The sequence below is a fragment of the Pan paniscus genome, chromosome 13 (genome assembly GCF_029289425.2).
Source record: "Pan paniscus chromosome 13, NHGRI_mPanPan1-v2.0_pri, whole genome shotgun sequence".
NCBI classification, from domain to species: domain Eukaryota; kingdom Metazoa; phylum Chordata; class Mammalia; order Primates; family Hominidae; genus Pan; species Pan paniscus.
Window position 1 is genome coordinate 15973033 of NC_073262.2, and position 25743 is coordinate 15998775.

Consider the following 25743-nt stretch of genomic DNA (forward strand, 5'->3'; position numbering starts at 1 on the left):
CGGTTGTTTGCCTGTGTGGGCTAGGGAGGGTAACTGATGTTCACTATGGGGTGACCACCTTGTCCTGGTTTGGCAGCTGCCGTCCTGCCTTTAGCAGTGACAGTAAAGCAAACCCAGGCGGTTGGTCATCTCGGTGCACTGAGCTGTACACACCAGGGACAATGCTGGATCCTCACGCGGGTTCAATGAGCTGGGCGACTTGAGGTGGTAGGTACTATCTTCACATTATTAATCATTTTATTCTTGGCATTTTCTTAGCAGGTCCCCCTGCTTCATTTTGCCAGGGAGGCATATGTCAGAAGAGGTAAAGTTCTGGAGAAAGAGGTTTTTTCTTGGCTTTTGAGTTCAGGCCTTACAGAGGTGAAACCGAATAGATGTGGGAGAACATGTGGTAAATAGATACAACTTTCCCGGGATGGGGAGAGAAAAAGAGAATAGTGAAACTCCATCTCCACTAAAAATACAAAAATTAGCCTGGCATGGTGGCACGCGCCTGTAATCCCAACTACTTGGGAGGCTGCGGCAGGAGAATCACTTGAACCCGGGAGGTGAAGGTTGCAGTGACGCTGCTCCCTGCATTGGGAGTGCTCCCCACCTCCCCACCAAACTCTCTTAACAGACAGGGTGGGATCTGCGGGCTCCCCGGGTGGCCTGATTTCAACACCCTGTGGGCTGCCTTCCACTCTGGTACTTTCCTCTGCCTGCTGATGCTTGAAATTCCTCGAACCGGCCACACAGACCTGCTTTCTGGAACCAGAGCTAACACTGGAAAGGCAAGGTTTCCTGGGACGGGGAAAGAGTGATTTACATTCTTGCCGGGGTGTAAGCTGCGGATGGCAGGTTCTTTCCTGAGAACCGGCTTCCACTAGGAGGAGGAGGTTGGAAGCAGGACCCCGAGCTGACCTGTTGACCAGGAGAGGAGTAAGCAGAAGGGAGGGAGGGGGGGTGGAGGAGAGAAGGCGGGGGAGCCAGGATGGGGGTCGCTGCCCCCACCCCCGTGGTGCGGAGCTGAAAAAGGCAGTCTCCAAGTAGGATAATCCTTTACACTAGATGCATATAGCTTTATGGAGGAAAAATGACTGTTTTGCTGTCTTCTACCGCCTTTTGCCGCGATCCCATGAAAATGCTGGCATCCGGGCACCAACTGGCTTTTGCAATCGCTCCCCGCTCCCCGCCCGGATTCTGAGGCCCGGAGCCGTTCACAGTTTGAGGCGCCAGATGCTGCCCCCTGGTGGCCGGAGGGCGTTACTGCCGCGGCTAAAGGGCGTCCCGGTGTACACACGGCGGGCCCGGTCCCGCCACACATGCCGTGCTTTTTGAACACCCGCCGTGGGCTAAGCATGGGACCCACGTGGGGTGAGGACACATGGCGATAAAGAGAGCCAGGCCCTTGCTGCCAAGGAGCTTTCCCGTAACACCGATGCTTCAAACAAAAGGTAGTAAAAGTGCCTGGGTTTTTGCGTTGAAATATCTTTCCCTTCAACTGCTCACCAAGGTGCTTTTACTCCCTGTCACCACCGCTGCCTGCCAGAGGCAGTGACCTTGGGTCCAGCTGGCCCCTGTCAACCTACATAACCACACAGTGAGAGGCTGCCTAAAGAAAGGCGTTTATTCAGGAGCAGAGCATTGCAACGGTAATACGCATGTCATAGTAAAATGTGCATATTCGAGGAGGCAGAGGAAGAAAGGCAGAGGAAGGTTTTCAAAGAAAAAGTAAGGAGGATTTCATAATTGTTTTCAAATGGTTACCCTTGGCTACAGAGATCAATAACAAGGGGCTGCCAGTCCAAGGTTAGACAGGCAGTTGCTGGGCGAATGTCCTTGTGGAGGTTTTTTTTTTTTTTTTTTTTTTTTTTAATATATGTGTAAGGCTGTGATAGCCTTTGTGCAAGGTTGTGGTTTTGTGGAGCCTTTTGTGTTAGTTTTTGTTATCAGGCATACAAGTGTGGGAGCGCTTTCTTCTTAGCTTTCCCTAGCTCTATTTGTCAAGTTTTTTTTTGTTTGTTTTTTGTTTTTTTTCCCCAAGATGGCGTCTTGCTCTGTCACCCAGACTGGAGTGCAGTGGCGCGATCTCGGCTCACTGCAACCTCCACCTCCTGGGTTCAAGCGATTCTCCCGCCTCCGCCTCCTGAGTAGCTGGGAGGCGCCTGCCACCACGCCCAGCTAATTTTTGTATTTTTTGTAGAGACAGGGTTTCACCATGTTGGCCAGGCTGGTCTCAAACTCCTGACCTCAGGTGATCCGCCTGCCTCAGTCTGCCAAAGTGCTGGGATTACAGGCGTGGGCCACTGCGCACAGCCTGTCGAGTTTTTTTTTTTTTTTTTTTTTTTTAAAGAAAAAACATTAGTAACTCCATTTTGATTCTTACAACTTCCACACCACCTAGCACTTTATCTCCAACCCTCGGGGACAGCTGGTCTTGTAGACTCTGGCAATTCTAGACAATAACCTCACAGACAAACCATGATTACTCATTTCCCTGGGGCATGGCTGCTCTCAGCCCTTCTACATCCCCGGTCCTACCTATTTGCTTATCTCCTGGCCAGGCAAACCTCCTTTCCCCATGAAGTCCTTCCATGCCTGCTCCAAACCCACATGGCTTCTTTATTCTCAGGACTTCTCTCTACCATTATTTTTTTCGTTTTTTTTTTTTAATTTTTATTTTCCAAGTAGACGTGAAGTTCCCCGATGGCTGAGGCTGTGTGATACCAATTTTCTACCCATCCTTCCTTCTCAAATTATGCCCCAGAGCTCCCAAGTTTCTCTTTTATTATGTACAGAAACTGCCTTCTTCCTTTCAAATACTGGGGCTACACTTAGGCCTCATCAACATATTCCCTCATCAGAGATGGGAAGTAGTTACGTCAGGATAGGCTAAGTTATTGGCAGTAACAATCCCCAATCTCTGTGGGTTAAAATAACAAGGTTTATTTCTTCCTGATGTTTCACGACTACCGTGAATCACTTAAGGATAGGGTTGCCAGATTTAGCAAAGAAAAATACAAGACATTCAAATTTGAATTTCAGATGATCGGCGAATTTTTTAGTATAGGTATGTCTCAAATGTTGCATACTAAAAATTATTATTTTTTCCTAAAATTCGGGTGTAACTGGCCATCCTGTATTTGAGCTGACAATCTTGCTGAGGGGTCTGCTCCGTCTCCTCACTCAGGACTCAGGCTAACGGTGCCTCCGCTCGTCAATATCCCAGAAGAGAGAAAGGGGATGTGGTAATTTGCACACTGGCTCTTGGAGTGTTTTTGGATGGAGTAATCTACAACACTTCCAATCGCATGTCTTTGGTCAAGGCTAGCCAGGAGGCCATTCCTAACCTGGAAGGGGTGGCGAAATGAAGTCCTACCCTGTGCTCAGAAGAAGTGAGCACTAGGTTATTGGTAAACAGCCCAAATCACTACCATGGTTAGAGGTATTTCCATAACTGCTGTTAGGAAAAACTGATTTCTCCATCTTATTAAAAGAAATTAGAGGTGAGGCTGGGGGTGAAGGCAAAAGAAAAAACCAGAAATTTGTATGAAGCATAATCTTTTTCCTTGTAATTTCTATCTAGTGGTTAACCATTGCTTTCTAGTGAGCAGAAAAAAGCTTTCCATACCCACTTAAATATGTGAAAATAAGTAAATGTTGCATTCTCTTATCTTTTCTTCTCAGGATTAGGTGCCTCCCCATTTTTTTTTTTTTTTTTTTTACCACACTTTCCTCATACGATGTAGTTTCCAGAACTTTATTTACCATTGGTAATATATACTAACTGAATTGTAGCAGGCTGTATTCACTAAGTGAATGCAGTGGGAGAAAAAATTTAAAAAGTAGTTTCTGGTAAGGAGAATCCAAAGATGACTTTTTGCCTAGGCCCCTGAGTTTCTTCACCGGCATCGCCCGTAGAAGATCAGCAGCTTCTCAACCCTCAACCACAATGGAAGCACCTGGAGAAATTAATCATTGCTGCGGGGGCTTCTCTACCGGAGACTCTGATTGAATCGGCCTTGAGTAGGCCTGGGTATCTGTATTTTTAAAACAATGTTCTTCTGTTATCTAGCGCTGCATAACAAGCTAACCTAAAAGTAAGGGTCTTGGAGCGAAAGTAATCATTTTATCTATTTATTTTTTTGAGACGGAATCCTCTGTCGCCCAGGCTGGTGTGCAGTGGCATGATCTCGGCTCACAGCAATCTCCACCTCCTGGGTTCAAGCGATTCTCCTGCCTCAGCCTCCCGAGTAGCAGGGACTACAGGCGCGCGCCACCACGCCCGGCTAATTTTTGTATTTTTAATAGAAACGGGGTTTCACCATGTTGGCCAGGATGGTCTCATAATCTGCCCGCCTTGGCCTCCCAAAGTGCTGGGATTACAGGCGTGAGCCAAACCGCACATTTTATTATTATTTTGTGGTTCTAGATACAGACTAGACTCAAACATAGAAGAAAGCAATTTACTTTGTAAGAGAATTGCACAGGCAAAGGAGCCAGTGGCTGGAGTAAAAAGACTGTGCCTATCTGAGACTTAAAACAGCCTTTGGACTCCAACATCTGTAGGTGGGAAGCAGGTTGAAGGCCAGCTTGGCGCCCCAGGGAGTGCACAGTCTTTAAGGCCCATTTCAGCTGCAGCTCAGGCAGGTAGGAAATTGACAGGCCCTCCCAGTGGGCAGAGCCTGGGGCCAGAGAGAACAATTGGGCGGGAAGTTTCTCCCAGGGAAAACAATCAGTGGGGCTGGTCAAGGAGTATTCCCCACCCTTAGGAAAAGGGCTGCTTACATGTCCCCTGGGGGGACTTTAAAACGACATGGCTCAGTGACTGCTGTGTGCCTCCCATGCTTCTCTTTCCAAGTGAGAGTGTTTATCGTGTCCCTGTCCCCAGTTGCATACTGGGTTTGTGTGTGGGAGCAAGTGACTTGCCTTGTTATTTCTTAGGTGTCCCCATCTAAAGGAGGCGTGTCCAAACCTGCTCTAGACAGGCCTGTGCTTTGGCACAGATCCTGGACTTTCAGCTCCAAGCAGTGCCTGGAGGGGAATTTTGGGTTGTGTCCCTTGGGGAGCAGTAAGTGTGTTCCACTGTGAGAGAAGGGGAGAGAACTGTGTATTTGGTAACTAGAGAACAGACTCTGGAGGATCATATGAATGTTCACCAAATACTGTGTCACCCTCCTCTGCAGGGCTTCTCCCTGCAGCGGGAGGATTCTGCATCCTTGCTCTGTTGAATGCAGTGTGACCATTTGACTTGCTTTAACCAATGACACTCACACGTAAGTGACAGGTGTAGCCTCTGAGCAGAAGGATTAAGAATCACTGTGTTTACCTTCCCTTCTGTGATGGCAACTGGCACTGTCCCAGACAGAAGCTGCTTTCTCAGTCCTGGTCCTAAAGTAAAGATGATGCAGAACAAAGCCATAACTGACACACAGTGAAGGCAGCACATGAAAAGTTAACCTTTTGTTGTTGCAAGCCCTTGGATGCTCTCAATTAATGGGGAGGGCTTGGGGACCCTGAGAAACCTAAAAGGGCCTGAGTTCTTCTTGCACAGTAGCTATCAGCTGCAAAAGGACACAGCCTTTTCAGACACCCAATTTCCCTGTCCTTCCTGAGAAAATGGAGTTCCCCTCTGCATGTCAGCAGGCTTGCCATCAGGAAAACAGTAGTTGACAGAGAGCATCTGGGGGGCGCCAGCCTCTGGACAGCCTCCCATCCACAGTACAGGTCTCTGTGAAGCAGACATTGTGAGGAGTCTTTGGCTTTCCAGGTTGCAGGCTGATGAAAGGCAGCTGAACACAGCAGATATTTTGAGATGGTGGCAAGTCAGGGGAGCCTCTAAGTCCTACTTGTTGGAGTTTTTTGGTTGCCCTGTGACCTCTCGCCTTTGGCTTCCTCATTAGATATTAAAGACATTGGCGGTGACACTGGAATGGATGCGAAGATGGGAGAGGTCTACCCATAGCCCTTTCTACAGAGCAGAACTGAGGCTCAGATATTGAAGTAGATTAAAGATGGCTGCCAGTTCAGTGCTACTTGTCCCTTGAACTGTGAAGTCTTATCTCCCTCCTTGGGTCTGCACCAGCCTTGATGACTTGCCCACTGCAATGTGGTAGAAGTGATGGTGCATGACTTCCAAGGTTAGATCAGAAGAAGCCTTGAAGTTCCTGCCTTGGTCTCTTGAAACAACTTACCGTGTAAGAAGTCTGACACCCTGAGACCGCCATGTTGGCACAGTTATGGGTGGATGCTCCAGTAGACGGATCCAGCTGAGCCCAGCCCTCCAGCCATTCCCACCCCCAAACCATGGGTGAAACTGTCTTGGACCCTCCAGTCCAGCCCACTCAACATCTAAATACCACAGACTGACCTCAGCTGATACCATCACCCAGTTAAAATGTGCCTGAAACTGACCCACAAAATCATGAGATAAACTAAAATGGTTGTTGTCCTAAGCCACTAAGATAATAGAGCAGATATATATGCACTTAACACTCTCTCCTGGGGGTCTGCTTTTCCTTTCCCCATTTTGTGTTGCATGCCTGGTTGTTCTCACAGGTTTCACGAGTGGGGAGGTGTGATGAGCCTGGGATATTCATCTTCAACAGAAACAATCCAGATAAACTCTTCATTCAAACAGGGTTTGGGCTGCACTGCAATTTTGTTGTCAAATTGGATTTGGAGTTGCTCAGGTTTAGCAAGCACTTCCATGGGAAAGAGAACTCTGTTGGATGGTAATGTAAGAGGACTCTGTCTACAGAAATAAGGTGAGACAGCTCAGTGCAGTTTAACAATTGTGCCATGTGCTTAACTAATCTCTTTCTTACAGTTACTCTTTGAAGTGAGTATTGTTTCCATTATACAGACAAGTAAATTGAGGCCAGGCAGCACAAGCAGTAAGTGCCAGATGGGATTTTAAACCAGGCTTGTTTACCAGATAGGCTACCATGAGGTTAATGCCCAAGAGACAGACCTAAACATTCATTTTATAAATGGGAAGACTGAAGACCAGAGAGATTAAGTAGTTTTGCTGCTGTGCTCTATAACTAACCACACATTTTCTGGCCAGTAGACTCCAGCCTGATCCTCAAGGCTCTCTGGAGTGTAGGCCAAAGCCATGCTAAGTGAGTGTCTTCGGGAGTGCTATTTTAGGAGGGAAATAGAAGAGATGATATCTGTACTTCCATTTCTAGTATGTTCCCAGAGAAAGCAAGTCCCTGATCACCTTCTGTTTCATTCGTGGCAGAAGGGTGGGGACTGTGCTTTGGTGGATGAACAGTTGGTGTGTCCGAAATGCTGGATTGCTATCATGTGCTTTTCTCCGGAGAGAGCATCCTCTCATGAAAACATCCATCCCTGTGATCTGGCAGAGGTCACAAAGATAGTTCCATCTTTGCTCCAGAGCACAGAAAACGGGAGATATAGTAAATCAGTGGAGCTATTCTGGGATCATAGGCTACTCAAAAGACCATTCCTGGCTTCTCTTGCATCTCTCAGGCTGCCTGGATGCGGGACCCAAGTCAGCATCCATCAGCAGCAGGGGAGTGGTGCAGAGGCTGGTGCGGAACATTACATATTTACAAATAGAACAAGGACCCGGTGTGACTTGGATAAAGAGAAGTCCAAATAGGGTCAGAAATTCTAAGTTGAAGTCACTCTGGAAATTAAGTATTTATGAAGCACTTTGTACCCACAAAATGAATTTGAATCATTTATCATCCAAACTCACAGTATCATAGTAACATATAAGTATCTGGGTTATGGCTAAGGACCCAAACTTGAACTACTACCTGTATGAAAAGGGGACATTTTTATGCACGTGGGTCCTGTTTTTAATGCTATTGTGGAGCAAAATCAAGAATTTTAAAAATAAATACCTGAGTCTTGATCCAGACCCATCATGACTGTGGAAACCTGTAATTCTCTCCTGTGACACTTCTGAAATGGTGGCTCTGCTGTCGCAGGCAGCAGTGAAAGGCGGATTCTTTCCGATGCATCTCTAATAACCCTCCCTTCTTTGTCTCACAACAGGATGATTTGCCTTGTGTAGCTCTTTATGTTCTGAGATGAGCAGATGACAGATTGGGTTGCTGGAGATTTTGAATGTGCACACCGCTGGGAAGACCACGCCAATTGGCTTACACGCCGAATTCAAGGTGAAAACTGCTTTGCATTGTGGTAGTTGAAGCTGTTTGCAAAATCAGGAGCTGACTGTGGCTCTGCTGGTTATCCAGAAGCCTCCAGGAAGTCATAGTACATCTCATTTCTCCTCTGACTGTTCAAATGACCTCTTTTACAAAAATACTTCTCTACTTAATCTACCCTCTCTCTCCAATTGTCTAAAACCCCACTTTACTTCTTAGAATTATTGACCATAGGATCTAAAAGGAATTGTATAGATTATTTCATCCAACCTTCTTATTTCATTAATGAGGAAACTGAGAGTCTAAAATGTTAAAATAAGACTAGAATCCAAGTATTTCAAGTCTTCTTTCAATCTTGTAATGTTTGATTTTGTTAAACATGTATCCCACAGCTACATTGAATGCTTTTTACTTTGGATTCTTCTCCATTCCCTAGTATGCCTTACTCAGGGCTCATTCACAGCACAGAAATGTCTGATCAGTAGTTGACTGGTAGTGGCTGCCTGGAGTGCTGTGCTCAGGAGGAGCCAGCGGAATAGATCTCACGGTTTCTCTCCAGATGTGACCTCTACTGAGATAACTTTGATCACCCTAGCTAAAAAGTGTCCTCTGTCCCTGATTCCCTTAGGCACACATTATCCCCTTTCCTTACCTAATTGTACTCCTATCACCTCTCATTAACTAAAATTATTTTTCTTGTGTATTGCCTTATTTCCCCACGAGAATGTAAGTTCCAAGAGGGCAAGGACTTTGTTTATCTCAACCACTGCAGGGTCTGCTGTGCTTATGAGGTGCTGACATGTAGGAGTCACTCAATAAATAACTGTGGAATACATGGCCAAATGCTGCCATTGATTAGTGATGTCTGCTGTGGGCAATGGAGAGACAAATTACCGGGGTCAACGCAAAGCTTTTGTCACCCGTGGTTATTGGCCAACCAACCAATCCCAGATGCAAGACTGGTTTCCTTTTGACATTCAATTTAATTCAGGGCCATTGTGGGATAACCAGTTATTAGATACTCCGGAAGGAAGAATTCCCTGAATCAGTAGTTAGGCAACTTAAAAGAAGAAAGGCACATTTTCTGCTATCTCTTCTCCTCATTGTCTTATTCATCATGACACTTCTACAACGTTGCAGAATTCTTAGCACATAGTAGGCGCACAATAAATATTTATTCACTGATAATTTGTGCTTTCTCAATGTCATTTTAGGAGGATTTTGTAAAACTTTCCTGCTAATCTGAAAGAGCTGCACCACAGAACACAGTATATGGCTCAAAGTACACAGTACGTATTGGTGTGCCTGATTGAGACTCAGGTGTACAAAGCCATGAGCGAAGTTCAGGTAAATATCCAAATTAAACTGTTCTAAAGTAGGTTGAGCAGCATCCATTACCTTAGCCCTGAATATTGGCTGTTCTTATCCATCTTCTCCTTGAAGTCAATATTTGAAATAGGCTTTTATGAGGCAGGAGAGGCTTAAGAAAAGTAAAAAAACCAAAGAGGGATTTAGTGCTTAAATATATTTATGAATTCATCTCAATTTCTCTTTATCTCTTTTTAAAGAGCTGTGGTATATGTGAAAACGTTTGTAGCAGGTAGAGGTTTTTGAAAGTTGGCTCATTTTTAACCCAGTCGATACTGTTGTTTCATGTCAAAAGCAGGATATGATGCAGTGCCCTGATAGATCTGATTTAATATTCTCTAGGACTCTGGGGTCGTATACCATCTATACTCTCCCAAATTTGATGGTGTCAATATGACCTGACATTTAATTGTTTGCATAGCCTATTTAAAATTAAAATAGCAACAGGCTCTGAGTTCTTTTCAAGCTTTAATACACTCTCCCTTTAAAAATACATTTTTCATAAATTACTCTGCTGTCTGGCAGGCCATCCCATTCTTCAGTTCCTGTAATAAAAGGGGATGGTGTGATGTGGGTGTGAAACACAGAGGAGAGCACCACGGTTAAACAAGAGCGGACACTGATCAAGTCCATTAATCAAAGTGCCTTTTAAATCTCTGCAAGTTGAGAACTGTAGCATCCAGGGATTTGATTAAAGAGGAAACATAAAATGGCAGAAGAGGCAAATAGCTGCCTGGGCAGGTCACCTCTCAGAGCCCCTGATTAATGGAACGTAATGGAACGTGGCTTTCAATGGAATTTGTTTTCTCTGGATCATCTTTTGGAGCTTATTTGCTAAGAAAAGGTGGATTTGAGCTGCAATATCTCCTTGTGGCTATTGGAAAAACACCAATACGGCAGAAACTTGAAAATCTCTTCAGGCCGGCCTCTTATGCCTTTTCCTCTTTGGATTATCCCAACTCCCCTGATTTCCACGTAACCCAAATAACTTCACAAGGGTAACATCACTGTCCAATTTCAGTGTTCTAAAGGCAAGGATTCCTAAGCACTACTGAAGCAGGTTTTTACCCTAGAGGTGAATACCTATTATCATCAGTGCCATTCAGTCGTTTGTTGGCTTGTTTGTTCATTATTTTATTTAATCCATTTATTCAGAAATACTTCTTGAACATTTATGTCTAAGCCCAAAATTATATGTCAGAAGAAAGGTGAAAAGCCTCCATGCCTGTCCTCTAAGTGCCTTCAGTGTGGTGGCGAGAGGTCAAGAAACACCTGCTATAAAATACTGCGAGTTCTGGCTACCCTGGAGGCTATGCCCTGGAGGAATGATGGGAGCAAGTAGGAAGGAACTCTGAAACCTCTGGGGGGTGGTGTTGTGGAGTGTTCCCAGGGAGGTTCTCAATTGGAGAGGAGTTGGGAGGTTGGGCAGGGGGAGAGCCAGGGCGAGTGAAGGCACCTGCACTGAGTAGAGGAGAGAGCATAGAGTGCTTGGGAATGGCAAGTGCAGCCACAGTGTGGAGGATGCAGGTGCAAAGTTGTGGATAGGCCAGCAGGAGCCTGTGGGAGAGGACTTCTATTTCAGGGGGAGATGGGAAGCCATTCCAGGATTTTCAATGAGGAACATGCTAGAAAGACAGCTCCTGGGGCATTGTGGAGAATAGGTAAGAGTTGGAAAAGATTTGAGTGAGGGAGAAAACTAGGAGCTGTGCCCAAATCTTGGAGACAAATGGCTAGAGTATGAGCTAATAAGGGAAGTGGAAAAAGGAAATTTGAGATGTATTTGAGAAATCTACAGGATCAATGTGAGGCAAGCCAAATCTGGCGAGAAGTAGGACTTCACCTCTGTTCAAGGTTGCATTTACTTTGGTTTGCTTACAAAACCTCAAATCATCAAACTAATGCCATTTGTGGGATTAGAACAAAGACCTCCCACTGCCCTTCTTGTTTCTAGAGGTTTCCCATATTTTGCAGATGTTGGTAATCCACTTAAGTGACATGCCCACCAGGCCAGAGAGGTTAAGAACTGTGAGTTTTATGGGCTTGGTTACATTAGCACCTAGAATCACTAATAGTTCCATGCAAGGCAGGTCACACTCCTGACACTAAAGTCTGAATTCTGGGTCTTGAAGTTCTGGATTGAACAATTTTTCTTTTCTCTCCTTATGATTCTGGACCTGAACACTTCTTATCTATTTTGTGATCTTTCTCTGGGTAGGACTGGCCAAAGCTTATGATACAAAGGTTTGTATCATGAAGGGAAGAGTGTAGGTGGTCTCCCAGGCTGCTGGTTCAGGTGAATGGGTACATGGTCGTGCCATTCATTCACCTTCCTGGTAAACACAAAGAAGAGATAGGATTTGATAAGGGAAGAAACTTTAAGGTGTGTGTGCTTGAGCTGTTTTTTGGACTTCAGAGAGGTTTAGGTCTGGAGTTGAAGTTTAGGTCTCCCTGGGATAGTAGTAGATATTTGAGATTTAAAAAAGATGTGGCAAAAACCATCATTGTGTGTGAAGGATGGAGGATGTGTAGAACATCAGGACAGAGCCCTGTGAAACATTCATATTTAATCAGAGGAAGAGAAGTGCTATGGACTGAAGGTTTGTGTTCCCCTCAAATTCATAAGTTCAAGCCCTAACTTCCAGTTTGATGGTATTTTGAGATGGGGCTTTGAGAGGTGACTAGGGTTAGATAAAGCCATGAGGATGGGGCCTTTCTGTTGGGATTAGTGGACTTATAAGAAGGAAGAGGGAGAAGTCTCATTCTCTCTTTATGTGCATAAACTGAGAAAAGGAATGTAAGGACATAGCAAGAAGGCAGCCGTCTGCAAGCCAGCAAGAGAGCCCTCACCAGGAACCAAACTAGCTGGCACCTTGGTCTTGGACTTCTCAGCTTCCAGAACTGTGGGAAACAATTTCTGCTGTTTAATCTGCCCCGTCTATGGTGTTTCGTTATAGTAGCCCAAATTGACTAAAACAAGGAGCCTGTAAAAAAGAATAAAAAGACTAACAAGGCCAGGTGCGGTGGCTCATGCCTGTAATCCCAGCACTTTGGGAGGCTGAGGTGGGTGGATCGCCTGAGGTCAGGAGTTTGAGACAAGCCTGGCCAACATAGTGAAACCCCATCTCTACTAAAAATACAAAAAATTAGCTGGGCATGGTGGCAGGTGCCTGTAATCCCAGCTACTCGGGAGGCTGAGGCAGGAGAATCGCTTGAACTCTGGAGGCAGAGTTTGCAGTGAGCCGAGATCGCACCACTGCACTCCAGCCTGGGCAACAAGAGCAAAACTCCTTCTCAAAAAAAAAAAAAAAAAAAAAAAAAAAAACTAACAAGAGGGCTAAGGGGAGAAGCAGGGCATAATAGCTCCATGGAGGTGAAAGAATTAGGCTGGTGTAAAGAGAAATGGCAGTTCAACTGTGTGAAAAAAAGATACAAATTTCGGGTGTGCATTGGGCTCATAGGTCTATTTTGTGCTTAAAGTTGTTGTCCGTGTGTGTTATATGCAGCACTTTCAGATAGAATAAATGAAGAAACACCCATTCTGATCACCAAAATAGTTGTAATTAAAAATTTAGTTTTTTTATATTACAATGGTGACAACTATTTATTGTAGGAAAAAAATTAGATTAGGATAAAAAAACCCAAAAATATGTAAAAGAAATATCTTTGCTAATATTACTATTCAGTGAAACTGCTTTTATTAGGTTGTTGCAAAAGTAATTGTGGCTTTTGCTATCACCTTCAATGGCAAAAACCACAATTACTTTTGCACCTACCTAATTAAATCTCTGGTTCCTGTATGCCCTTCCTTGCTCTTTTATTCTGTCTCTTCCACATTTACATATTCACACGTATATTTACATGTTCACACGTATGTATAATAAATAAACGGGATCGCATTGCTGTGTAACCTGCTTTTTCAATCTAATGAACGCGTTCTATGCCAATACATATTTATCCATAGAATAATTTTTAAAATGGCTATAACCAATCTCCTATTGTTGGACATTTAGGTTGCTACTATAAATAACATTGTAAGGACTATCTTTATAGCCACAAATTAATTCATATTCTTAATTAGTTGCTTGGGTTAACTTCCTTAAAGTAGAATTGTAGAATCAAAAAGCATTCACATTTTTAAGAAAGCATCGTTAATATCCAACTGTTTGTATGTTATATATATGCAATACTGAGAGATAGGCTTTAAGGCAGGCTTTGTTAACTTAGGTAATTGTTGAATTAGGTTATTGACTAATCCATTACCATTTTATTGAGACCTATATGCAGCTCACTATGCATATTTATGTAACATGAATACTAAAATATTTAGAGCAAATTCTGATGGCAACTTTTAGTTATTTTATATCAAGGAAGTGACTAGAATCCATAACTGGTGAGGCCAAGAGAATAATCTCTCTAAAGGCTATTTTAGATATTTTTCTGTTATCCATACGCTGCACTTATTTGTGCTAAGTTCTTAGTATTTACTTGCTCGCTTGTTCAATGTTCTGTCTTAAGGTACTGAATTTTTCTTAAATATTTTCGTTGGAGGATTTTATTGCTTGCTAGTTGCCTGCTTTTCTACAGATGAGAAATGCCACTGTGAGGTCTGTCTTCTCCCTTTCTAGGTAGAAGTTCTGGGCTCCCTGAGGTGATGAGTACTTTTGGGTACCATGATGGCTGAGGAGCACTTTAAATCTCTTCTGGTGGGAAGAGCTCCGTCTAGGTGGTAATCTGAGCTGAAAATGGATCCTTCACTTAGTAGTATTGCGGTGATTCCCATGCAGGGCTGAGCACATGACTGCTTACCCACTTCATTCATCCATGCAGTAAATAGTTATCAAGGATCGGCCATGTGTTGGGCACTGATTGATGACGCTTGGGAGCAAAACAGACAGCACCTCTGTCCAGGCGGGGCTTTCGTTCTTGCAGGGGGCTCAGAATAAAAAAAAAATCAAGATTGTATTACATGATTATAAGTGTCATGGTGGCAATAGAACATATTCATATAATAGGTGTGACCGGGGTAGTGGTAGGAGACTGTGCCATTGGATCGGTTGAGGAGTTAATGTTTGAGCTGAGAACTGAATAACAATTAAGAAGTAGCCAGTCTTGGGAAGATCTGAGGAAATGATACTTAGCGGAGAAGAATGTAAATGCAGAACCCCTGAAGAGGACTAAGTTGGGTATGTTTGAGCCACAGAAAGAGGGCCAGTGGGGCATTTTGAACACACAGAGGGTGGTTAGAGATGAGCTGCAGGCAGATGAGGAAAGATGATGTGGAGTCTGTAGGCCACAGCAAGGAAAACTGGATACATCCAAAGTGTGATGAGAAGCTTTAGTGTGTTTTAAGCCAGAGAGTGACAGGACTGTTTTACATTTAGAAAAGTTTGTGGGAAATGGATCCCTAGTTTAGCCAGGAAATTGCCTGTTAGGAAATCAATAAGGAATTTTTAGAATATGAGAACGCTAAAACCGTGCTGAATTCTTCTGAAAGGCTAAGTAAGATGAGGGCAGAAAATCATCCTCTGGGTTCAGCAGGGTGGAAGCCATTGAGGACTTGGGCAAGAGGGTCTTCATTTCTGAAATGATGATGGAAAACTGAGTAGAGTGGGCTGAGGAGAGAATGGCGATCTGGGGGAAAACTGAGATGAAGAAACTCTGGGCCTGGGTCAGCCACACAGCTAAGGCTAGACGCAAGGCGAGGTGGTGAAAAAGGGACCAAGGGAAACTACATACTGAGCAGGGCAACCTCCAGCGCCCTTGGCTTTCTCAGCAATCACAATACTGGCAGCCATCCCTAGGTGTGCAAGGCAGGAGTCTGGGGGACTTCTGTCTGGAGGAACTGTCTAGTGAAGACAAAAGAACTCCAGATGCTGACATCTGACGAACCGAAAGAAAGGGGCCAGATCCCCACCCCATGACTGTACAGTGAGGCACACCAGTCAGTATACTGCAGTCCCACACCCATGGCTTCTGGCTGCCTTCTCATGCCTTACTTTTAAACATGTGCAGAAACCCAAAGAAGAACATACATTTGAAGCATCCTCTATTGTGAAATACAGAGACCAAACCTGACAAACAGGAAAAAAGAACCCAGAGAAAACAGAAAATGTAGAGATCAAACACTTCAAAACACCATAATTAATATTTTCAGAGACATAAGAGGAGATTTTACATACATAGAAAAAGAAGAGGGTACTATTGAAAAGGACCATTCAGAGAAAAAGATAGAGGATTGGAATTTTAAAATATGGTAGAAGAATTGGCACAGAAAGTTGAGGAAATCTTCCAGAATGTAAAACATAACAAGAACAAAAAGAGATGGAAAAAGAAAAGTTAAAAAATTGACATCACTTTGATAAAATAAAAATGAAAGAGAAAGCTTAGGAGTTTGTCAAAATCAAAATGTTAAGCTACTATAAAACAGAAAATTTTTAATGCTGGGTATTAAATGAAATGAAAAAAGCATATTTATTGACATAGAAAGGTAGTTACAATCGGCCGGGCACGGTGGCTCACGCCTGTAATCCCAGCACTTTGGGAGGCCGAGGCAGGTGGATCACAAGGTCAGGAGATTGAGACCATCCTGGCTAACATGGTGAAACCCTACCTCTACTAAAAATACAAAAAATTAGCCGGGTCTGGTTGCAGGCACCTGTACTCCCAGCTACTCGGGAGGCTGAGGGAGGAGAATGGCGTGAACCTGGGAGGCGGAGCTTGCAGTGAGCCGAGATTGCACCACTGCACTCCAGCTTGGGCGACAGAGCCAGACTCCATCTCAAAAAAAAAGAAAAAGAAAAAGAAAGGTAGTTACAATCATTTAAGTTAAAAAGTATGGTTTACAGAATAATAGCTGGTTTGTTAAATTAAAAAAGTTATATTCATGCAAAACAAACCATAGAATATGTACATCAAAATAAGCTTATCATTGGATTGTGATATTATGGGTTATATTATTTAGGGTAGGCTGAACTCTTATAACAAATAGACCCCAATATTTAATGGGCTCAAACTGTTTTCCAACAACTCTATTGAGGTATAATTCATATGCCATCCAATCACCCTACTTAAAGTGTACAAGTCAGTGTTTTCCAGTAAATTAACAGAAACGTACCATCATCACCATAGTCAATTTTGGAACATTTTGGCCACCTCAGAAAGAAATCCTGTACCCTTTAGTTATCATTCCCCTGCATTGCCATCCTCCCAACCCTACGCACCCACTGGACCTCTGTCTCTGTAGATTTCCCTATTTTGGATATTTTACATATATGAAATCATATGATATCTGGTTATCTTAGTTCAATTTCTGTTGCTTATCAGAATACTTGAAAGTGGGTAATTTGTAAAGAAAAGTCATTTATTTCTTGTAAATATGGAGGCTGAGAAGTCCAAGTTCAAGGGGCCACATCTGGTGAGAGTCTTCTTGCTAGTGGGGACTCTGGCTTGCCAAGGGGGCTGAGTGTGCTAAGGTGCTCTCATGTGCTAGCTCACATATCTCTTTCTTCTTTTAAAAGGCTAACCATGATAACCCATATAATCTGTCAATCCATGAATGGATAGGTCCATTGATAAAGGCAGAACCCTCATCATCCAATCACCTCTTAGAGTCCACCTCTCAACACTGCCACACTGGGAATCAAGTTTCAACACGAGTTTCAGAGGGGATATTAAAACCATAGCAGTGGTCTTTTGTGACTGACTTCTTTCACTCATCATAATATTTTCAATTTCATTCATTTTGCAGCATGTATCAGCACTTCATTACTTTTTATGACTGAGTAATATTCCATTGTATGAATACACCATATTTTGTTTATCCATTCATCAGTTGTTGGACATTGTTTATTCCCCCACCCTATTGGCTATTACAATGCTGCTATGAAGACTTATGTGCAGGATTTTGGGTAGACATATGTTTTTATTTATCTTGAGCATATACCTAAGAGTAGAATATATGTACTTAGGAGGGTCATATTGTAACTCTCTATTTAATTGTGTAAGGAATTTCCAGATTGTTTTCCAAAGTGGCTGTATTATTTAAAATTTTCACTGCACATGAGGATTCTGATTTTTTCACATCCTCATCAACACTTGTTATATGACTTTTTAATTTTAACCATCTGTAATCGGTATTAGGATTCTCCAGAGAAACAGAACCAATAGAATAAATATGTATGTATGCATATCTATCTATCTATCATCTATCTGATATAGACATATGAAAGGCAATTTGTCAGAAGAGGTGACTCATGTGATTATGGAGGGTAAGAAGTCCTACAATGTGTTATATGCAAACTGGAGAACAGGAAAGTCAGTAGCATGACTCCATCCAGCTTTGAAGATCTGAGAACCAGGGGAGCTGATGGTGTAGCTCTTAGTTCAAAGCAGAAGGCCTGAGGAACTGGGTTGGGGGGCACTGATGAAAGTCACAGAGTCTGAAGGCCAGCGAGCCTGGAGTTTTTATATCCAAGGGCAGGAGAAGATGGGTGTCCCAGCTCTAGAAGAGACAGAGAGAGAGAGAGAGAGAGAGAGTGAGCAAATTCTTTCCTTTGCCTTTTTGTGCTATTAGGGCCCTCAGCTGATTGGATGGTGCCTGCTCACATGTGGGTAAGGGCAGATCTTCCTTATTGAGTCCACTAGTTCAAATACCAACCTATTCTGGAAACAACCTCACAGAGAGACTCGAAATAATGCTTTGTCAGCCATCTAGATATCCCTTAACCCAGTCAAATTAACACCCAACATTAACCATTACAAGTTCACTCTTTGTCAACTTGGCATCCACATGCATCTCCTTAAGCCATACTTAATCTTCAAATAAAGACAATAACAAGGTCATAGTTCAACCTAACATGATACGCCTGAAAATGCCCCGAACCGTTCCTGAGAAGAGGAGGTAAAGCCCTTGAGTGACATTTACTCTTCTTCTGATAGTCCATAATTTAAATACTATGACATAAAATTAGCAATACTTAAATACTGATATAAAGTTAATACATCTTATATTACATGATAAAGGAATAGGAGAGGAAATGAAACAAAGATATTTGCTTAACATATGTATATATACACACAAACTTTTTTTTATACTTTAAGTTCTAGGGTACATGTGCACAATGTGCAGGTTTGTTACATATGTATACATGTGCCATGTTGGTGTGCTGCACCCATTAACTCGTCATTTACATTAGGTATATCTCCTAATGCTATCCCTCCCCCCTCCCCCCACCCCATGACAAGTCCCGCTGTGTGATGTTCCCCATCCTGTGTCCAAGTGTTCTCATTGTTCAATTCCCACCTATGAGTGAGAATGTGCCATGTTTGGTTTTCTGTCCTTGTGATAGTTCACACAAACACATTTTTTTTAACACAATAGGGAAAAATACTCTGACAGTTACAGTCCTTACTTCTGTAACTGGTCACATGATCATAGCTGGTAATGGTAATTACCTTTTTGTACTATCCATTCTGTATTCCCATTGTCTTCAACAAGCACCTTAGCTGGTGATGGTTTTCTCACCTGGTGGAGTGACCTAAACCTTCATTCCATTTGTAGTCCTTCATGGGTTGGGTTGTTGTATTTTCCCACTGACCTTAATCACAGGGCATAGTTATACAAAGAGATACCCTAAGGGATCTCCTCTATTCCAGACATACTCTTCCTTCCTCCACTGTGGAATAGTAGTCCAGTTTCCCAGTGGTAGTCTGGATCAATCATGCCAGCCAACACTGTAATTCCCTTCTTAGCCTATTGACTCAGAGACATGAAAATCCCAATGTGGCTGGGTGGCATCTTAACCTTCAGTTGAATGGAGTCATTGTTGTGTCACCTGATGGAAGCATTCTTCCTTCTGGAGCTAACTTCTAGGCTGGCAGAGCATAAAGCTGTGGGAATAGGAAGCAAAAAGTTTGCTAGAGGGTCACCAGGGATAATGGTGAGTGGTGGCCTTTCTATTTCCCCTCCTTGATTCCTGGACCCATGAATGCTGAGATGAGAGAAATAGTACCATATATTGGATTCTGATTCAGAGCATATTTAGCCGTCTGGAGAAATTTGTTCCAGCCCTACAAAATATTGTCACCTAGCTGCGCTGCATCTGTGACTTCAAAATGACATTCCACAATTTTAGCAAGCCAGCTGCTTCAAAATGATGAGAAACACGGTAAGACCAGTGAATTTCATGAGCATGAAATCATTGTCACACTTCTTTGGCTGTGAAGTGAATTCCTGTTCTCCTTTTCCCCTGCAAAGGGAAGTGATGGCTCAGGGGATCCTCCTTGGCAGTAGGATATGTTGGGGGTGAGAGTGTAGCATGTGATGATAGCATTGGGGTTCCAGGGTGTAGGTGTGTGTGAGGTGGTGTCAGGGCTGGGATGTGGGATGTGGCAACTCTGGCCTGAGGGAGGGTGCAGTAGCAGCTTTTGCTCAGGGGAGGGGGGAGCAGTGTGGACTCTGGGCAGCTCTGTCACTAGTACAGCTTTGACAAAGACTGTGGGGATCCCTGGTGATAAAAATTGTGGGTGTCTGTGGTGGCACTGCAGATCTGTGCCAGGTTGCATGATGGGGTGATGCAGGTAAAATGCTTCCTATGTTTTTCTACGTGATCACTCTCAGTTTATCTTCTCTACTGGGTTGCTGCAGCTTCCTCACTGTACTTTGGAGATTTCCTGGATTTTTTTCTGTTTGTGGTAGTTGTTAAATCATCCATTGCATTTGTGGTGGGATGTGGGTTGGGACTTCCTAGTCTCCCACCTTGCTGATGTCACTCTCTGTAGAAATAGTTTCTGAGGTCCGTGTTTAATATTTGTTCTAACATCAGGGCTCCCCGCAGTTGTCTTCTTCCCCACTTCTCTCCTATAAACTAGCCAGCCTACAATCTAGGCTGTATCTTCATTAGATCCATGAATCTCTTCCCACTACAATCTCCATTGTTCTTGAGAGTGCCCTTAGGCTTGAATGTCCCTAGCTCTGTTGCAAATAAAGTCAGTTCCTTTGGGAAGAGTTTAGAAGCTATTTGTTTTATGGCCAGTTTTCCCTTCTAGGCAAAAATCTCTGAGTCAGGGCTCTGGAGCTGGGGGTAGGGACAGTGCCAAGCCTCTTTCTGAGTGACACCCGTACTCTAGAAGCTTAGGGGATGGGCTGCAGCCTAGGGTTCTCTCAGCTTGCCAGTCCTGGTGTGGAGCCACTGCCTCATGAATGAAGGCAAGGGCTATCAGGGCCCCAGTATTCTCAGTGTGCCACATCTAAAATGAAGCCTTCATTTCATGGCTGGGAATTGGGAGGAAGAAGGGAGCACCCTGTATCTTGACTGCAGTCACCCAAGACTTGGCCTTGGCAACAATGTGCTAAGGGCAGAATAAGAAATGTTACAGTCTTGCCCTGTGTTCTTGGCTATAGTAGTCTGGAGTGCAGTTTCCACATCACGGAACAGGTAGGGAGGGAGATAAAAGGAGTCTTCATTCAAATACCACAGACCTTCACATTTTGTACTGAATTTTTATATATTCTCTTGAGTAGATGTTTCTTCATTGGCTTAGGGTAAACTCAAGTCCATTTCCAGAGGTCATTTATAGATCAAGACTAATATTGACTACGCCATTGTAAAAACATGGTTTCCAAGGTTGCTGTAGTCTTTGCTATTCAATTTTGCAGGAAGAAGAAAGAGTATAGAGGAGTGTCCACGGGGGATTTTATTGACCATGCCAGAAAGTAGGACACATCACTATCACTTATATGTTATGAGTGGGTAGAAACAATGTGTCTAAGTGTTCACCCCAGTGGTGAGGGAAGTTGGGAAGTGTTGTTAGCCTTGGGTTTAACAGTTTTGCCACATGGGTACTTTAAATTTTCTCTTAGCTTATTTGTATTTTCTGATTTTGCACAATGGATCTATATTTCCAATACAATGTAAATATAAATAAATTAATAAATAGAGAACAAGCAGTAAGGAAGTAAGGGTAGGGAGTATAGACAATCCCTTCTAAGAAGTTTTGCAGGTGCCATTACTGGAGTGAGAAACTAGGTTAAGAAAAGGTTTCTAAATATGAAGATTATGGCATATTTTTGAAAGAATTATCCAGAAGACAGGAAACAACTATTAAGTCTTTGAGTTGGTTCTCCTTAAAAGTTATATAGAGTGTCTCTTTCACTTGAGAGAGGAGAGGGAAATAAAGAAAGAAGGGTTTCAAAATGGTCACCCTTGCTATTTCTTCTCATTAGACTGTAAGGTTCAGGATTTCAAAGCTTTCCTTGGAACATTTGGAAGCAGAAAAAAAAAAAAAGAAAAACCACCAACAACAAAACCAGTGCTTACTGAGCCTGACAAAGTAACAAATTGTGGAAATTTCCAAAGCTAATTATTGCTGTTTTTCTAAAAAATTACTTTGATATGCTAAGAGTTTTAATTAGAGTCATTAAACACAGAAACCCTTGGGTTGCAAAGAACATAGGAATAACCCACTGATGTGTTGATTATGGGTGGGTTGCTATTTATCAACAGAACTTAGCCGTGACATACAAAATGAGACTGTCATGCAGTGGGGCTGCCTTTGCAAACCTTCATGGAGTTAACTCCAATACCAGACAATCTATTGGAAAATTCTATGACAGATAAAAAGAAGGCACTGTGGGAACATATAAGGAGAGAAGTTAATTCTCACTGAGGGAATTGGGATCAGCTTTAGAGAGGAGATAGCATTTGAACATATTCCAGAAGGCCAGTAGGGATTTAGACAGGAGATCTTGGAGAGAAGACATCCTAGTCTAGGAGTGCCAACATGGCTTGAAGGCAGAGGACGGGCAATAGGAGGTGTTAGGAGTTAGCTTGGCTGTGGCTGGTAAATGTGCAGAAGCACAGTGGAAGGTCAGTCCAGAGAGGGAGTGACAGCACAGCCTGGAGGATGGAGGGTGATGCATGCCAGCTTAAGAAGCTGTGCTTTTTACTGTTAGTTCTGACCAGTTTTTAGAAAAACTAATCTACTAATAATATGGAGGCAGGGGTGAGGATGGAAGAAATATTGGAAGTCGACTAGAAGGAGGTGAGTGCACAGTTTGCTCAGGAGGTGATGACACACTGATTAGCACTGGCAGAGAGATGTGGGGGAGATATTAAGACACCCCTAGAGTGTGAGGAGGACTTTTTACAGCTTCTGGAGAGGAAAAAGTGGTTATCACAGGTCTGCAGGGCTCTTTGAGCCTTCCCCAGATGTGGAACAGAGAAAGTTTGAAGTAGATGCCATTTTAAGAGCCAGGACATGGATTCTCCCTCTCTGCAAAACATCCTTGCAAACTCTCGAGGGAAACCAGTGCTTCATGTTGTTAAAGTTTTACAAGTTATGGCATAAATTGTTCTTCAAGTGCCAAATGTAGTGACCAATAAATCACCGAGAGGATTCTCTGAGATTTGCAATTGTAGAATTATTGATTTTGTACCTAGTCTTGGATGCACTGAGCTGGGTCTACTCTGAGGCAGCAAGCAGCAACCCTGCCCTGTCCAGTCACCTCACTGTCACCTGGAAGAATCCTGTTCTTTAGTGGGAATAAGTCACAGACGTCCTCAAAGGTGAACGCTCCAGGTGCACCCCAGAGAGCTGCCCCATTAGCTCTGACTGGCTGATGCTGTGTTTGGCTCCAAGCACTTCTCGCTATAAATCCACCACAGGTGTCCTCACTCTCCATCACCCAGTCCTTTGTTCCGTCATTGCCTCATATTCATTTAGCAAGGCTTCACTGAGAACTTAGAGGCTCGCTGCTTCCCTGTGGGGCTACAACAGTAAACACCACAGACAGGCGCTAGTGGCGAAGACAGCCAAACAGACCAGGAACTACAAAACACCTCGAAAAGTGCTCTGATGGGAGAAACGCAGAGTGCCGAGGGAACATGTGGGAGAGGCGTTGGGGAAGTTTCTGGAAGGAAGTGGCCAGGTGAGAACTTCAGTCATTTTGGATGAGTTCCTCTCCCTACGCTCCAGCCCCACATACTATCTTCGCTGTGACATCTACCAGGTCAGTCCTCTCCTTTCTATTATTTCCCATAAATAATTTTTCCAACAGCTTCTCTGGGAGGCAGAGTTAGGAACCCAGGCAGGCCCGGGCATTCCCGCTGTGTGGCCTTGAGCAAGTCACCGAACCCCTCTCAGTCTCAATTTCTTCATCTAAAAAATGGGGACAACAACGCCTTACTCGCAGATACATCTTGAAAAACAAATAAGATAATATTTTAAAAAACAGCCCAAGGCCTGGCATTTAAAAGATAATCATTCCAGTTTCCTTTCTGAGCCTGCAGTCTCTTCTTTTGTTTAACATACTCTCCTCACAGCTGCCAAACTCATCTCCCCCAAACTTTAATCTTATCTCTCCCTTGCTCAAACATTTTCAGATCCCATAGCCTATGGAATAAAGGCTGTCAGTCAGGATCCCTGCAGAAATGACTGAAGAGAACATAAGGAAGGAGAAAGGCAGGGGTTCCAGGAGCACAGGGCAGGGGCCTCGCTCACACAGGCCATTGGACATCTGGAAGGTTCCCCGAGGAAGCGATCCCAGAGCTGAGAGATAAAGGCTGAACTAGGCAAGAAAAAGGTGAAAGGAGGTGTCCAGATAAAGGCTGTTAGGGAGGAAGCAGCCAGTAGAGCTGGAGTGCAGAGAGCAGGGAGGTGATGAGATGGACCAGGGCCTGTCCAGAACCCAGAGCCTGGTGGGTCGAGAGTTTGTCGGATTATTTGCCAGGTGTGAAGCAATGAGAGCCGTGCCAGTGTTGTTTCCTTTGTTGTGTTTTGTTTTTGTTTGTGTTCGGTGGGACAGGGTCTTGCACTATCACTGGGCTGGGTTGCAGTGGTGCCATCTTGGTTCACTGTAACCTTGACCTCCCAGGCTCAAGTGAAACTCCTATCTCATACTCCTGAGCTACTGGGATTACAGGCATGCGCCACAATGCCCTGCTCATTTTTGTATCTTTTGGTAGAGACGGGGTTTCGCCACGTTTCCCAGGCTGGTCTTGAACTCCTGAGCTCAAGTGATCTGCTTGGCTCGGCCTCCCAAAGTGCTGGGATTACAAGGTGAGCGACCGCGCCTGGCTGTGCCAGCATTTTAAGCTGTTGCTTGTTGACATATCAGTTTTTCTTGCTTGGACAGGATAATCTCTGTATGCCTTATGGTGAACACCACAGGTGTTCAATACATTTAACTGACCAGGTGAATGCAGTTGTAACTATAGAAATGGAGGGAGAGAATTCTGGTCACTGCATCTTCTGATTTTTCAGGTGAGAGTTCCTTGAAGCTTCACTGCAATTCCCCAGCCACAGAGTGTCTGAAGACTGCTGCAGGTCCAGTTTGAGTTGCTTTTACTCTCCAGTAACACACAGATGTGACTAAAAAAATCTGCATTCCCCTAAAGTAACAACATTCATGCTACTCCAGAGACCCAGACAAAGGGGAATTAAGCTTGCTTGAACTTGAGCCTGGGGACCAGGATGCTGATGGAGGCTTTGCAGATTCTTGGGTCTCCATGGAGACGAACAGACTCTGGCAAAATTTCCTTCTTGGGAGAAAGGCAGTGTTGGCTGCTTTCTTTCCTCTGGCCACCCTGAGAATGCAAGACTCATAAAAGTGCTGTGTATAGATTCTCTGCAGACACGGGGCCATTTTGTACCATTTCTGGCCTCTTCAGAGCCCTCCTGAAGTGCTCTCTGGCATCCAGCATCCAGGGTGTCCAGCTGCCTCCACAAACAGCGAGAGCTCATCAGTAATGGGTGACACAAGTCACACAACAAAGAGCCATGTGTCTGGTTCATAGCACCTTATCCAAAGTGAATGCTCACTATGGTTTTTAGCAAAAAATGTGTGGAGAATAAAGAGGAATAATAGCCAACTTTCCAGGTGACTGTCTTCCTTAGAGCTGAGAAACAAAAACACATAGTTCAGGCTTCTCAAATGTTAAGGGCTTACACTTAACCTAAAATTAACCAGAGATCTGGTTATAGAGAAGCTTCTGATCTGATTCAATAGGTCTGGAGTGTAGTTGGAAGCTCTGCATTTCTAACAAGCTCCCTGGTGGTGCTCATGCTACTGGTTCGAGGACTGCCCGTAGGGCCAACAAGGAAGTAAATGGGGCAGCCAACTCTCAGCCAAATTCTGAGCCAGGGCAACAGTCACACTTGAGTTTATGTGCATGAGGTCCAGTGTAGTGTTGGAAGATTCAATTCTTTTACACCCGTGGAAATATATGAGCATGCATACTGTCTTCGTCTG

The 25743-nt window shown here is 43.8% G+C and overlaps 1 long non-coding RNA gene across 1 annotated transcript; it reads left to right on the forward strand.

Annotated features, from left to right (window-relative positions):
* Nucleotides 1-449: 449 nt before the first annotated feature.
* Nucleotides 450-25363, forward strand: LOC129397246 (uncharacterized). The gene is made up of 4 exons (XR_008624469.2): nucleotides 450-921; nucleotides 8014-8138; nucleotides 9341-24551; nucleotides 24756-25363. It is a non-coding gene; the product is annotated as an uncharacterized LOC129397246 (long non-coding RNA).
* Nucleotides 25364-25743: the final 380 nt, after the last annotated feature.